Here is a 14,421-nt window from a genome sequence, read left to right as displayed (position 1 = left end):
TGGCCGCTACAAGGTCACTTTTATGTTTGGATGGAAAACAAAAGAGGTCTGCAAGAAAAGTCTGCGTCTCATGTTCTTCGGTATTTTCCGGAAGGAGACTGTAAGCAAAACCGCGCGCGGCAGGTAAATGCATAGTTGTGATGAGCGTTTAGTCATCTGTGTACGTGCATGTGTGTGTGCGTGAAGTTTGCGTTTCTGCTTGGATAACAGAGAGCGTGGAGAAGGCCTCACATCTGGCAGGCTGGCTGTCCGCCCGGCCCTGGTGATGGGCTCCAGTTGTGGCACTAGGCAACCGTTGTCAAGGGGGAGGGGCCAGCGGGACTAGCTGGTAATGCATCATCCCCACAGTCCCGAATAGAAATGCAAGTGAGCATGAGCAGAGGCTGACGAAAAGATTCTATCACAACTGCTTATGTTAAAGTGGAATTCCTCGCAAAATACAACATTTGTTCCAACAGCACTGAGTTAAAGCTGGTTTTGCGAATCAGAATACTATAAAAAGAAAACTATTACCTTTTCAAAATGTAAGAAAAATGAAAGTGCCTTTAAGTATCCATAAAAGTCTTCATAGTCTAATGTCTATAGGGAACTCTGTGAGGACTTGCCCCTAAAATCTCAATTATGGAAATGCAGAACCTCAGATATGAGGCTGCTGATGTGTTGCTTAGCCTGAGTGACTGCAGTTGTTATCTAGACTTAAGCCCTGGAAATAACAAAGGAACACTGTGCTCCTCTGTCTGGCACCAAAGACCTACCTGGATGGGGAAGGAAAGGGGGGGGAGACAACTCCAGGGAAGGAAGGGTTGGAGAGGGTAAAAAAAAAAAAGGCAAAGACAAGCCGGGATGGCGAAGAATAAAGAAGAGAAATAGAAAGGCAGTTCTGCCTATCTGGCAAAAAGAAAAAGTGGCGGGTTCAAATGGAGTCAGCACATGCTGGGAGATAGCAGACAGCCGTCACGTTAAAAAGACAGTAAAAATGAAAGAAACGGGTCCAGCGGAGCTCATGGGTTCACAGCTGGGTTTACCTGAGGAGGAGGAATCAGTAGAGAGGGGAAAGTGCTCTCGCAGGCCTCATAGAGGAGCCGTGTATCATTTGGAGTCTGCCTTTGTTTCCTTTTCCTCTGGAAAAGGTATATATCTTCTGTCAAGTGTTCCATGAGTTGGTTCTCTCCCCCGACCAGGACACACTGTGATGCACGCCTGCACATGCGCTCATAAACACAATGATGTATGCACGCTGCTCCTGCCAAGATACATAATCATATCTACACTGTATTCGACTTTCTGGTGTGCTGGCCTTGCAGCAAAGGGGAGGAGAGAAGAAGGGGGAGTCGACGGCAAGTTGAGAACAGCAGGCGAATAGTTTACAATGATCTGCTGAGAGAAACGCTGTCGGATAACAATGTCTCTGCCTTTATTCAAGATCCTATCAATTTGGAAATGAAAGAACTATAAAAATAAGAAAAAATGAATCAGTGCGCTCCATCATGTGTAGATCAGTGCTGAAGAAGAAGTTAAAAATGACTGGTAGGCGATTTATGAGGGCGATTATTAACTATTATTTTCATTATGGTATTAATCTGCCTGTTGTTTTGATAATGGATGAATCATTTGGTCAATCAAATGTCAAACTAATGAATTAGTATTTTAAATGTCAAACAATTGTGGGAAAAATAGCCATCACTGTTTCCTTAAGCCAAATGCCATTTTGAAATTGCTTTGTTTGTCCATAAGAAAAATATATACAATTCATTATCATAATATGAAGACGAGCAGCATTAAACAAACATTTGAGAATCTGAAAGTAATCACTTTGTCATTTTAGCTTGAAAAGTCTTAAATGATTATAAAATGTCAGATTGGGACTTTCATTACCATGACATAATACTGCACGACTGCAGCTACAATGGGAATTACGATTTAATTGTAACGTAAGAACAATAAATTACAGAGAAGCGCTGCTTTTCTTGCTTTGTATACCATCTTCCACCAATCATTTGTAGAGGTTTTTTCTTCTCAGATTCCTCTGAATCTTTGCATTTTGTAACACTGTCATTGTGGTTTTCTGCGCAGGCCGTGACCTCGGGCGTCAAGCCGCAGCATTCTTCTCACCCATAATGCACTAGAAAGAAACGCTCGGCTGCAGGCTATCACAAATGACCACATGGTATATGACAATTCACGCCTCATCTATCATTTCAGACATTTCATGACTTACCAGAAAATAAAAATTGCCCACCAAGACCATGTTTGATTCTGACTGGTACTTACACAGTACTTACACACACACACACACACACACACACACACACATATATATATAAAACTAAGGTACAGTTACAAAGAAACACAACCTGCACGTGCTTAGACCTACATATACAAATCATTTAGGCTTAGAAACAAAAACACTGTTCCATCATCTGACCCAAAACCCCAAACTGGATTTGTACTAAGCTGTGTTTACATGCCCACAAAAGGCAACATGAAAAGTATGCTGAAGCAGTAAGGCCAAAGTGGTGGTGAGTGCTGTCCAATCCACCCTGATTTTTTTATCTCAGACTGAAGGGAAATGACACAACTCGAACATTCGATCCGTTGATTGATGGGATCTTCTTTATTACACCAGTTAAAAGTGTTTCCATGGCTGAGTCACAGTTTGTCTCTTTAGCGTTTGTCCTCAGTGGTGAATATGTTACATTTAAGAACCTGGGACAAAAAAGGTTTCTGGTCACCAAGTTTCCAGTCATTGTTCAGCACCTATATCTTGTTGTTTGGAGTGATTGATATGTTAAGAGGAAACTTTACATTTTCTGGTTGTGTAGATGTAAATGCAAAACTCACGTCTTCCTGTGCATCAGAGAGGCCACTCAGCAGGTGTTTAATAAACCACATGTGGAGCATTTATCTGCCGATACTGAGGCCAAACATCGAGCTGCTGAAATCACTGAAGCACATATGCAGGTCAATACTGAACATTGTGTGCTTCTGCCTCTGGAGGCTAATATACTCCCTCTCTCTCTCTCTCTCTCTCTCTCTCTCTCTCTCTTCTGTCTCCGCACACACGTCCTCACAATGCTGTTATGTAACTAGGTCATTGATAGCTGGAGAGGGGCTGCTAAAGCCTTATGTAACATTTAGGAACAACCACCTATCAACATCTCACTTTGAAGTTACAGAAGATGGCGTTACGTCTCCTTTTCAGGAAAACACAGTACTCCCACACTCAATAAAGTTCGGTTTTGAACAATGAGCATCTTCAGCATTTATTTTCAGTTTGCAGATTTTGCACGAAAATATATTTTACAGCTAAACTCTATACGCTGCAGAATAAATGACTATGATGACCGCAAAGATAAGTATCCCTGAGCTATTAAGTGTCTTTCAGTTCTTTCTTTTGGTCTCCCAGCATGCATCTTTATCGTCTCACTGTTTATAGCGCCATTGTTGGTCGCAGGAGGCAACAATTTTTTCCAGCCACAAAGCTCTACAATCCCACTGAACACGATCTGCCCAGCCCCAAACAGCAGACAGACAAAGTTAGTGACTAGCTGGTGAACATGGCGCAGCATTAGGGCCTTCAAATGAATGCTAGGAATAAAGACCACGCCTCATTCTTATCCAATTTCCTGCGTCTCTCCCCATTTTCTCTATACTTTATCTCAGTTTTCACATACCAACTCCAATCCTCTTTTTATCGCTTCCCCTGCTACTTCCTTCTCATTACAAAAAACCACAAGAGCGAGGGGGGGCCATGAAGCTTCATGGCGCCTAATTGAAACATTTCCTCCACCCTGAGTTTCCCTCCTTGTGTTCCTTCCGGCCTACACCCATCATCGATCCCCATTTGCTTTGGCTTTCATTTAATCCCACATTTACCCCTCTCATCCGTCCATCCCCGACCCTCATCCATTCTACACCTAACACAGTACATACTCTTTCAATAAAGTTATTCGCGGGTTTTTCTCAGCAGGAAATTGAGCAAATTTAATGAGAATTACCGGGAAATACCAGGATCTCAAATCATGGTATTCAACCGTAATGAATATACAGATGTTAAACTGGGGGTACAAACACACACTAATGCTGACACATAGAAATCACAGCGTTAAAAGGATACTCTCATGCAGCTGGATAAGTATTCCTAAAGCCTGGCTCGCGTTTTCCTACACAAACGCGTCTTTTCAGCCTCGAGCACACACACACACACACACGCATTCACACACAGCGTATTGCGCCATCACCACCTTTGGCAGACCCGCGGGGTCAGCAGTGGACATATGACTCCACTGGGTGTCCCAGTCCACCTGTAATATCAAGTGCTCCAAATCAGACGTTGAGTGAGATATCAGTCCCGTCCCGCCCCTCAGGCACGGCCGGTTTCATGGCGTTAAATCATTTCCTGGCTGAAGGGAGGGCTCGGTGCTGCTCGGGGATCAGCTGCACCTGTAGACCCACGTACGTGTGACAGAGAGTGGCCACACAAAGCTGTGGCACCCAAATGAATTCTGCTTCAGCTGCAGTTTAAATAAGGGTCAGTGCTGTTGCATAGATTAACCGAAGCCATTTCATTTATATGTATATATATATATAGCCCCTTGAGATGGCAATGAAAATGCAGTAAAATATAAGTTGAACGTTGGTGAATGAATGCAGATGGTATTGTGTGATTTTCTATGTGTGTGTGTGCATGCTTTTACATAAGTATGCATAACACATTGTTATATATTCACCATAGTGTTCCAGTTTTGGTTGTTTACCACAGGGGGGGGCGGCAAAAAAAAAGGACCAGTTACATCACAGCTCATAACTCACAAAAAAGTATAATTTCTGTTAACGAATATCATTTCATGGCGTGAAGAAAAGTGTGTGTATGTGTGTGTGTGTGTGTGTGTGTGTGTGTGTGTGTGTGTGTGTGTGTGTGTGTGTGTGTGTGTGTGTGTGTGTGTGACTGGAGCTGGTGCCCACAGCACTCTGGCGCCAGTGTCAACATGTGCTTTGTAAGCAAGTGTTGAATTTGGAAACAGGCATTGTTACTTTCAGAAGGGATTTGATTATGATGTGGTGTACATATGAATGAGGAGAGAAACTGTGTAAATGCCAGTTAAAGCTTTGTATCACCCCTCCATGTGCTTCTTATTAAAGCCTTGTTTTATATTTTGTGGCTTTGTGGGGAGGGAGACGCAGCTGAGCTGACTCCTCGGCTTGTCTTTAATGGAGTGTTGCTGGCTCATATATCAATTAATACAGATTTGAAGCTGTTGCCGTTCAGCTTAGATGATCAGGAAGTGGGTCAGTTGATGGGGACTGATATTGGCCCGTATGTAAAGTGTTGAAAGAGAAGTACCATCTTATAACTGGCTCCATTATTGTTAACATAAGCAATGTTCTGACACCTATTCAAGTTCGACTGTAGCTTGTAAAATCAGAATGTCAGTTATAGTTTGCATGCTATCGTTTTAATACGTTGCAGGCATTCTCTGAGCTATGTTCTGGCACGAGAAAGAAATTCACTTAGAAAAGAAAGTAATGTCAAACTTGCACCACTGATTGTTTTCTGTCTTAATGGAGGCCATTAAAAGCCTTCTATTGTCAGACATTTGCTCTGTTTTCTGCAATTCTGTTCATCGTTAGGTTAGAATTTTATGGTACTTTCCTCTTGCGATATAAAACCGTTTACTTCCTGTGTGTCTGTATGGAATACCAGATTGAATCAGTTTATAACAAACCAAATAAATGCTTTTGCCTCAAGGATGTTGTTTTTTTTTATGTGTTTTTATTGAAAAATACAACCACACAAAAGGGAACCATGTTATCTGAAATGCTGACAGCAGGAAGACAGTCTTTGTATTTGCGTAGGAGTGACGCCGTGGTCTCCAAGCTTGGTTGCTACAAAGCCTTCAAGATGCTTGTATTGAACGGCCAAAGAGCTGATCAAAATGAAGTACTCCCTGAGCTAATCTGACAGTTCCCCGTGCAGCTAGTGCGCTGAAATTCATCTCAGCATCCCATATGGCGCATAACTTCAAAGCCCGTCTTTTGAAGTCTGCCCTGACAAGTCTAAAGGCTCATGAGCCTTAAAGAGGCAGTTACTGTTGCAGAAAGAGGAACACACAGCGTGTATAGTGTAGACTTCATGCTGATATGAGGGATCTGTATGACCTGAGAAACACTCTCGGTCCTTATGTCATAACAAAAACGGATGGCTGAGCAGAAGGAGAAAGAGTTAAAAAGGTCATATATAAGTTTGATATAAATTCCAATCCTCCAAGAAATACAATATGTAAACCTTCTCCTCCAATATATCCCCGACCTGTCAGAAACAGTGAACGTCTCACGTTGTTTGACAATCTGACCGGGAACACTGCGATATAAGGTTGCAGAGGTGCTGGTGTTTTCTCTTCCTCGAGGTAACGCAGGATCCCGAGACAACATTCCTGAAGTGATAGTACCACCATTGTACTACAAGTCTGTTATTAACACTTCCAGCTCATGCTGTTCTGTCTCTTTGCCCCTCAGGCGATGACTGGACAATGGGGTGTTGTTATCAATCCTCCTGCCCCGGGGAGAGACGCTTAATGAAGTGTTGTCTGCCATCGCCGCGGCAACCAAAACAGACCAGGTTGGTAGGGAAACAAACTATTAGTCATCACAGAGTTGTGTGGTGTTTACTTGCCTAAGGGGCTGTTAAGTGAGGATTTCCCCCTGAATGTAAGTCTTTCAGGTATTAAAGTGAAGAAATCAGACGTGCACGTAAAAACGCACACACACGCACATATGCACAGACAATGAGTGTGGTAAAATGTAAACCTTGATTGCACTGTAATAATCAGGCTGTCAATGCTTTAAGCACTCCTGCACAGAAAAAACAGGCACAAATACAAACACACACACAGAATGGTGCAGTCAGCAGATACAGTATCAGCTGCACTGTGGGTGTGTTTTTCGTTTCACCTTACTCAGCGTGGCTCCGGGGCCCTCTTCAACCCGAGTCTCCAGCGGAGACACAACACACACCACCTGACAGCCTCTTCACCTCATCATGTCTCACAAGCACTCTTTGTATGACATGCTAGTGCAGTTCAGCGGCAGTTTCAGGTCCAGAGAGTGCACACAATTAGAAAAAAAGAAAAATACGTGTGCAGACTTTGGACAGGCAGCTTACATGATGTGATGGATGGTGTGCAGACTGAAGTTGCTCCAGGCAGCTAAAATCAGCAGAAACCACTATTCCTATAGGAGCTTACAGCAGGTCTAGGGTACGCAGTGGTGAGTCTATAGTAACCTCATCATACTTCATCTCCTGAGGCATCAAGGTAACTGTACAAATAACATATAACAAACTGAGTGTTCTTCTGGAATGTATCATCTGAGTGTTACAGCTCTTTTCTCAGAAAAACACACAAGTTGCTAGTATTTCAAACTCAGACACTTTGATATGATTGTGTCATGATTGATGATGATAGTGTTGCTCATAAATGAGTCAAAACACACATTTCACATAAAGTAAGAACATACTGGATCCAAAAAGTAGTAAAAGGGAAGTTAATCAAAAAGGAGTAGGGGAGGACAGAAGACGGTTCGTTTTCAGTATGGGAGCAAATCATTTCTTTGTATGGGAAATCTAAATAGGAAACATATTCACATGGTTCTTTCTCACTCATGTTACCTGCCTGTGTGACGTGTGTGTGCGTGTGTGTGTGTGTGTGTGTGTGTGTGTGTGTGTGTGTGTGTGTGTGTGTGTGTGTGTGTGCACCGGTGCATGCTTGTATGCATATGTAGATGCATCTAATCTGTTCATCTGCGGTGCGGCCTCTTAGGGCTGATAGGTTCACCGGCTCTTAGGCTCCTCCATCTGTTAGTTTAAGATCCCTTATCTATATGAGAACTTATATACACACACACACACACACACACACACACACACACACACACACACACACACACACACACACACACACACACACACACACACACACACACACACACACACACACACACACACACACACACACGCATGGATGGTTCGCTCTTCCATGAATGCACACGCAGCTGAAGGTAGGCTGGACACAAGCAGGAAGATGATAGGCTCCAGGAGGAACGGAGGGATAAAAGAGGGGAAGTTGGGACAAAAAGAGGAGGCGGGGCATCCATCAGGGCATCAGCGACCAATAGATAGGCTCGATGGAAAGGCTCAAATATTCCCTGATGGGGAAGGAGATATGGGTACGTACGTATGTGTCTAGACTCACACATCAGAGGTTTGATGGGAAAATTCTCACTGTGCTTAAGGAGAGATTATGTAATAGGGCCTCAAGTCATGGGTCTCTATACATGGGTTCCTGTTACATGACCCTGGCTCTCTCCATGTCTTCCCACCGGGCCATGAACTAGACAGGTGGACTTCAGAAATTCAGTTGGTCCCTTGACCTATTATATGATGAGAATGAGCAACTGATTTCTGTTCTACACAACATTTATGCCTTTTAAGATGATCACCAGAGAGCATGACGTCGTGTTTGTACCACTAGTCTTCGTTTATCAATACAATCTCTCATTCACCATGATGCCCTGTGGGGTTTTTCTATATTCTAGGACAACTACAGAACTTCCTATTAGAAGTTGAAACCTTACACAAAGATTACTTTGTAGGCATAGAAAAACTACAGCTCCCATTAGAATTGACCAGCATGACAGTGTCCGTATCCACATTGTTTGCCATCTACCACACTTCTTCTTCCCTGTATTGCTACTGTTTTGTATCAGCATCAATCGACAATAATTGGAATAGCATGAAGCTTTCGCCCACATGCACATTTGTTCTCTTGCATGTAGAAGTACAGCGCCACAGCGTCAGTCTACATGTTAAACCTCAGCCACTCCTAGCCTGCAGACTTTCACAGTCACACCATGCATGCAAGTGTGAAGGTGGTGGGCCGAGGGTGTCCACAGACAGATTTCAGGGTTCAGGAGGGGCAACTATGGCAGGTTGTAGATGTCAAAAGTGATGGAAAAGGCAAAAAAATATCTAGTTTTTCCAACAAGGTCTAAAATCTACTATTGTTTCTCTTTTAGGATACAACTGTAGCACTGTGTAGCACATGTGAAAAAGCTATAGATAGTGAGATAAAACACACATACATAAGCACATAAACAGTCTTAACTCACAGCTGCTCTACTGCTTCCTGAATGCAAAAGCTGCAGAACAAAGTAGACCACAGTGGTTTTGCTGTGGGCGGCGGGAAGGAAAGAAGATAAGACAAGTGGTCGGCGCGGTGTAGAGGTGACAGTCTGGTTTAGAAAGCAGAAGAATAGGAACAGATAGTATCCATCTTGTGCTTTTTAGGATGTCAGATGTGTTTGTTTTTACACCACAGGTTTACACATGGGCGTATTTATAGCTTTGTTTGCCTTATACGTACATATTTTTGTGTTTGAAGTCAGCAGGCTGAAATAGTAGATAATAACTTTCCTATAATATGTATTGAGAGACTGATAGCGTCATGCTGCAACATGGTGGGTGGGTCATCTATATCTATTATCTGACATCCAAAAAAGGAGTTGGAAAGCGTTTGAGTTTACGTTAGTGCTTCATTGTAACGTTCTTTATTTAATGCTAAATTAGGCCAACGAGGACAGGATTCCCTAACAGCATCATAATAATGAAAGTTGAAGTGAAAGAAAAGCAAGCGGGACTTTTCCGAATTTAGGAAACTTAATCCTTGAATGAAGTTTCACTTTCAGCGTCAGTCATGGGGCGTGGGAGGTGAGGTTTTGCAGAAGCCGCAGTAGAATGTACTGTAATAATGCACATGTAACTGCTGAGCGTTCAAGCGATTATACATAAATGTGCCATTTAAACTGTCCCCAGGAAACACAAACGCCTCATTCAGCAAGTGAAAGAAGGAATGACGCGTGTCATAATTGAATTATTGAACAATAAGATTTTTCTTCTCGTGTCTCTCAATGCAACAACTTCTGGCTAATTAAAAAATAAGACATCGGTTACATAGTTGTTACCTTCTGCTATGCACCACAATGAAATAAGCACTTTACTGCAGAAAAAAACACTCTTTGCTCGGAAGTAGGATCTTCCAAGGGGACCTTTAAAGCAGCGTAAACCCGACATTTACTACAAATAAACTGATTTATATATGGCGGATGTCCTGTAATGTAGTCCTTAAGTTGTACGTTGCCATTGTGCCTATATAAGGAGAAACGGTGCTCCCTGTTGAAGCCTCTGCGTGCTGGCAGGTTAATTGCATGTTATGTTGAAGTTTAAAGTGCTTCTTTCGCGGTTGCTTTCTCAGAAATGGAATTGGCCCCGTCCTTTAAGATATTTTTACAAGTTCAAACAATAATACTGGTTTTGTGCTTTAGAAATAGCTGTACGGTTCTAATTAGGTCTAATCCAGACCCAGGAAGCAGGTTCTGGTTTGGGCTTTAAAGCAGTGAACCCCCCTTTTAAGAGTCATACTGCCTTGTGCCTGAGTGTAGGTACACGATGAACCATTGTTGTTTCAGCTTTAACACATTGAAGTGTATCGTATGATTTATGGTCGCACAGCCTTCAGCGTCGACACACAAACACATGCACACACACTATAAATATATATTCAACCGTTCACTGCCTATTCACTACATTCCACCTACACTGTATAATAATAAGGTGTTTAATTGATCACTGTAGGGAAATCCTCTGTGCACTGGAGGACCAAATGTGATCCAGATTTGGGTTTTATACCGCCGCCAGATTTGGAAAGGTTGTGCCGGTTCCAACCTGAGCCCAATTTGGGCTGAGGATCAGTTTGAGTTTGCAGAACTCGGGGCCAGCTTTGGCCCATAGTCGGCCTGTGGATGGTGATGCGTCATTCATCACCATTCTGGCATGAGTCGCCAGACTTAGTCGACGGTTGGACCAGGACATTTCAGATACCAGTATGAAGACGGACTGTGACACTTTTTTTCCTAATCTCAGTGGTTTTATAAAGGAAAACAAAAATGAGCACACAGCGGTCGTTAAAATGCCAGATAACATGCTCCATGCATGAGAAAGTGGGAGTAATACATGTCATCACTGTGAAAGCATTAGAACAGAGAGAGGAGAAACAACTGCAGAGAGGCGGCAGTTCGATACTAAAATGATCCAAATTGAAAGGATTATAAAACTTGGTGACTTTTGAAATACTGTTTTGACTCAACCTAAGGTCCACTTACTAGCTTTCAACCATATCATGAGTTCTTCAGCAGAGGGTGGAGATCATTTTTGACCATGGAAATAGCACAAAGCTTAGACATTGAGACTAGACAGTCATCTCTATGACAACTGAGAAAATTCCATCGTGCGTTACAGAAAAAGCAAGTTAGTGAACCTTGAGTTGAGTTTGTTGTGTTTGGCCTCAGCACTTTACAGCCCATCTTGCAGTGTAAAAAAAAAAAAAACGCCGTTCATTTATCATTGGATCGTTTATTTGTGGCCTCGTGTTAGCCCGAACCATAACAAACGTTAGTTCAGATGCATTGACCCTTAGCTAACCTTGTCATGTAACAGGTGACAAATGCCGCTTCCCATTCATCCCCGACGGCCATTAGCTGTTAGCTTTGGATTCCATGCTCATTTCACAAGTTGTGTGTGAAATGAGCCGCCAAATGAGCCGCTACGTTCGCTGCCAAAAGTGCTCCATCCGTCACATCCATGTGTGTGAAAACAATGCACAATAGAGCCTGTGTGTGTGTGTGTGTGTGTGTGTGTGTGTGTGTGTGTGTGTGTGTGTGTGTGTGTGTGTGTGTGTGTGTGTGTGTGTGTGTGTGTCACGCCACGCCCTCACTCTGCAAGAGCCACGATGAGTCAAGTACCTAATGCCCCTATTGTTTCCTCTCTCACACACACACACACACACACACACACACACACACACACATAGACCTGTATGCACACCTTAAGGGATATGTAAGTCCCTGAGGTATTTCCTCTATCTAAGCTGCGAGGTGACGAGCTGTCAGAGCCCGGTGATTTAAGCGTTGATTATATGGGCAGGTAGGGAGAAAAGAAGGGATGCACACGTTTTCTTCTGCTCTGCACTCTTGTGTGGTCCGACACACACCCATGAAAAACACCGTCACAATGAGGCTATTGTCTCTCACGGACAAGTCTGAGACAGAAAGACTGAGAAGGGGAGACGAGAGTGAAACGTGTGAGCGGGGAAAGAAAGGAATAGAGAAAATGACGCATGCAAGGTGGAATAAAGGGAGCAGGTAGGAGGACAAAAGGAGAGCTTAGGGGTGCAGAGGGAGGTGGGATTTTGAAAGAGAGGATAGTTTATTTAACAGCTGTCCTTAAACGCTTTGTATAGATGGTTCTGACTGAGTGTACATTTGGCTTGAGTCAGATAATACATAATGACGTTCTGTAAATAAGGATTACGCTGCGTCGGACGAGTTGTTTGGTTAACAGACGTGTTCCAACTGCTGTCGAAAATTGGAAATGATCGCTGTGGTTTTAATGTGCCAACTTCTGACTTTTTTGATGCAAACATAAAGCGAGAGCTTGTGGTCCTCTTTTCAAGCTGCCATTGTAACCAGTGCATAAAAGCCAAACTATCTGGGAAGAAGTTCTTAACAAAGACGGTGCCGTGTGTGCTTGGATTCTGCCACTTTAGCGCTTAGCCGCAAATGCCGCTGCACCTATAATCAAGCTAAAGAGCACCCACTCCTTTTAATATAAAAGAGACTGCACAAAAATAAAAAGCTCTATTTTACTTGGCGTCAGCGCAGAACCATCAACAAAGAAGAGGCAAACTTATATAGCCGGCTTATGCACTCAAAGCTAAGCATCAATACCATGAAGCGATGGGGGCAGTGTGTAATTAAGACACTTCAAATGCCACGATATTCTCCATTCATATATCTTTCAATGAGGGAGTAATACTTCCTAATGACTGGGTCTCATTGCACCGCTCGAGGGGCCACGAAGCCAAACAACGCAATTGGCTTTTAAATAGAAAGAGATTAATGTTTTATTACCTGATGTGATTACAACAGATACAGGCAGGAAATCCCCTAAAACCATGATTACAAAGCGTTCGTCTTTTACTAAGTATTAATAGAAAAGGCTTGTGTTTCTGTGGCTGCATTCTCACAAATATCAAAGGCTCATGAATTGCTATCAGACACCATAAACTCTTAGCATAAACAATTTGTTTTTGTAGCTTTAAAGCTCCTATAACACAGAGAAATATCAAATGGATTCTTAAGTTTGCATCTGGTAAGCAGGAAAACAATCCGATACTAGATGTGAGGGAGTACTTTCTTACCACACAATGACAAAAAATGAAACATATTTTCTTAAAAACCTCTATTGTTATTGTGGAGATATTTTGGTTGTGTCCAAGTTTAGAGATGTATGAAGTATTCCTCTACTCCAATACAAGTGAGGCAAATAGAATGTGTGATTCTCAAATGAAAATAATTTCACAGACAAGTTATAAATGGTTCTTATTGGACCTTTCTAAATACAATTTTCAATGCTATGAGCACCATAAATTAAATCCTATTTAATAATTATTGGGCATTAATCTCAGAGGCAAAACCTAGACAAATTTTGCTTTAGGTTGGCGTCATTCCCATACAAACTATGATATTAGTGACGAGCAAGTCTTTTATGGGTAGCGCTGTATTCGACATGATAGACACTAAGCACCAAATATGGAGATAAAACTAGGATTTCCCTTTTAAAGGAAGCATCTCAGAGGGTATTTGTGCTATATATACATATCTGAAGTCAACTTTTCAGTATCTCCACAACCCAGTTAGTGAAACTCTTGCCATTTTGACAACCAAGGAATTATCTCCACACAACGTTATGATCGTAGCAGTTACTTTGTCAAATAGTGGACATGAAAACTGATGAAAACATCAACATTTAGATGATTTAAATTGGACAGACTGATCACAACATCAGACGCCAGAAATGCAGTGTGCTCCACAATTCCAAGCGGCATGGTCACACCTGAGAGCGAAAGCCGCACACACACACATTAAAACACATCCTAACAGACTTAGACACAAACACAGACTTAGACATAAATACACAGACACATACCCATACAGTTGTGGGGGCACACAAAAAGACATAAAAACAGGCAGACCGAAAAACACAGACGCTCACATTAACACACACATCCATAAACATAGGCAGATATTCACAGACAACTATGGCAGACTGAGCCACACTTAGCCCTCCAGGCATTCGCTGTTATTTTTTTCTGCCACATGTTTTGGTCCATAATAAGCTACCTGAGAAATAGAGTAAGTAAAAGCTGGTTGTGATGTGGCCACGACTGTCTAGTCATGTAATTTTATTGTGATGGTCAATAACCACAGGCCACTGCAAGAGCAGCATGAAAATGTTCACAAAGTGGACGT

Source organism: Anoplopoma fimbria, chromosome 22 (assembly GCF_027596085.1).
Source record: "Anoplopoma fimbria isolate UVic2021 breed Golden Eagle Sablefish chromosome 22, Afim_UVic_2022, whole genome shotgun sequence".
In the NCBI taxonomy this organism is placed as follows: Eukaryota; Metazoa; Chordata; class Actinopteri; order Perciformes; family Anoplopomatidae; genus Anoplopoma; species Anoplopoma fimbria.
This window is presented reverse-complemented; position numbering follows the sequence as displayed.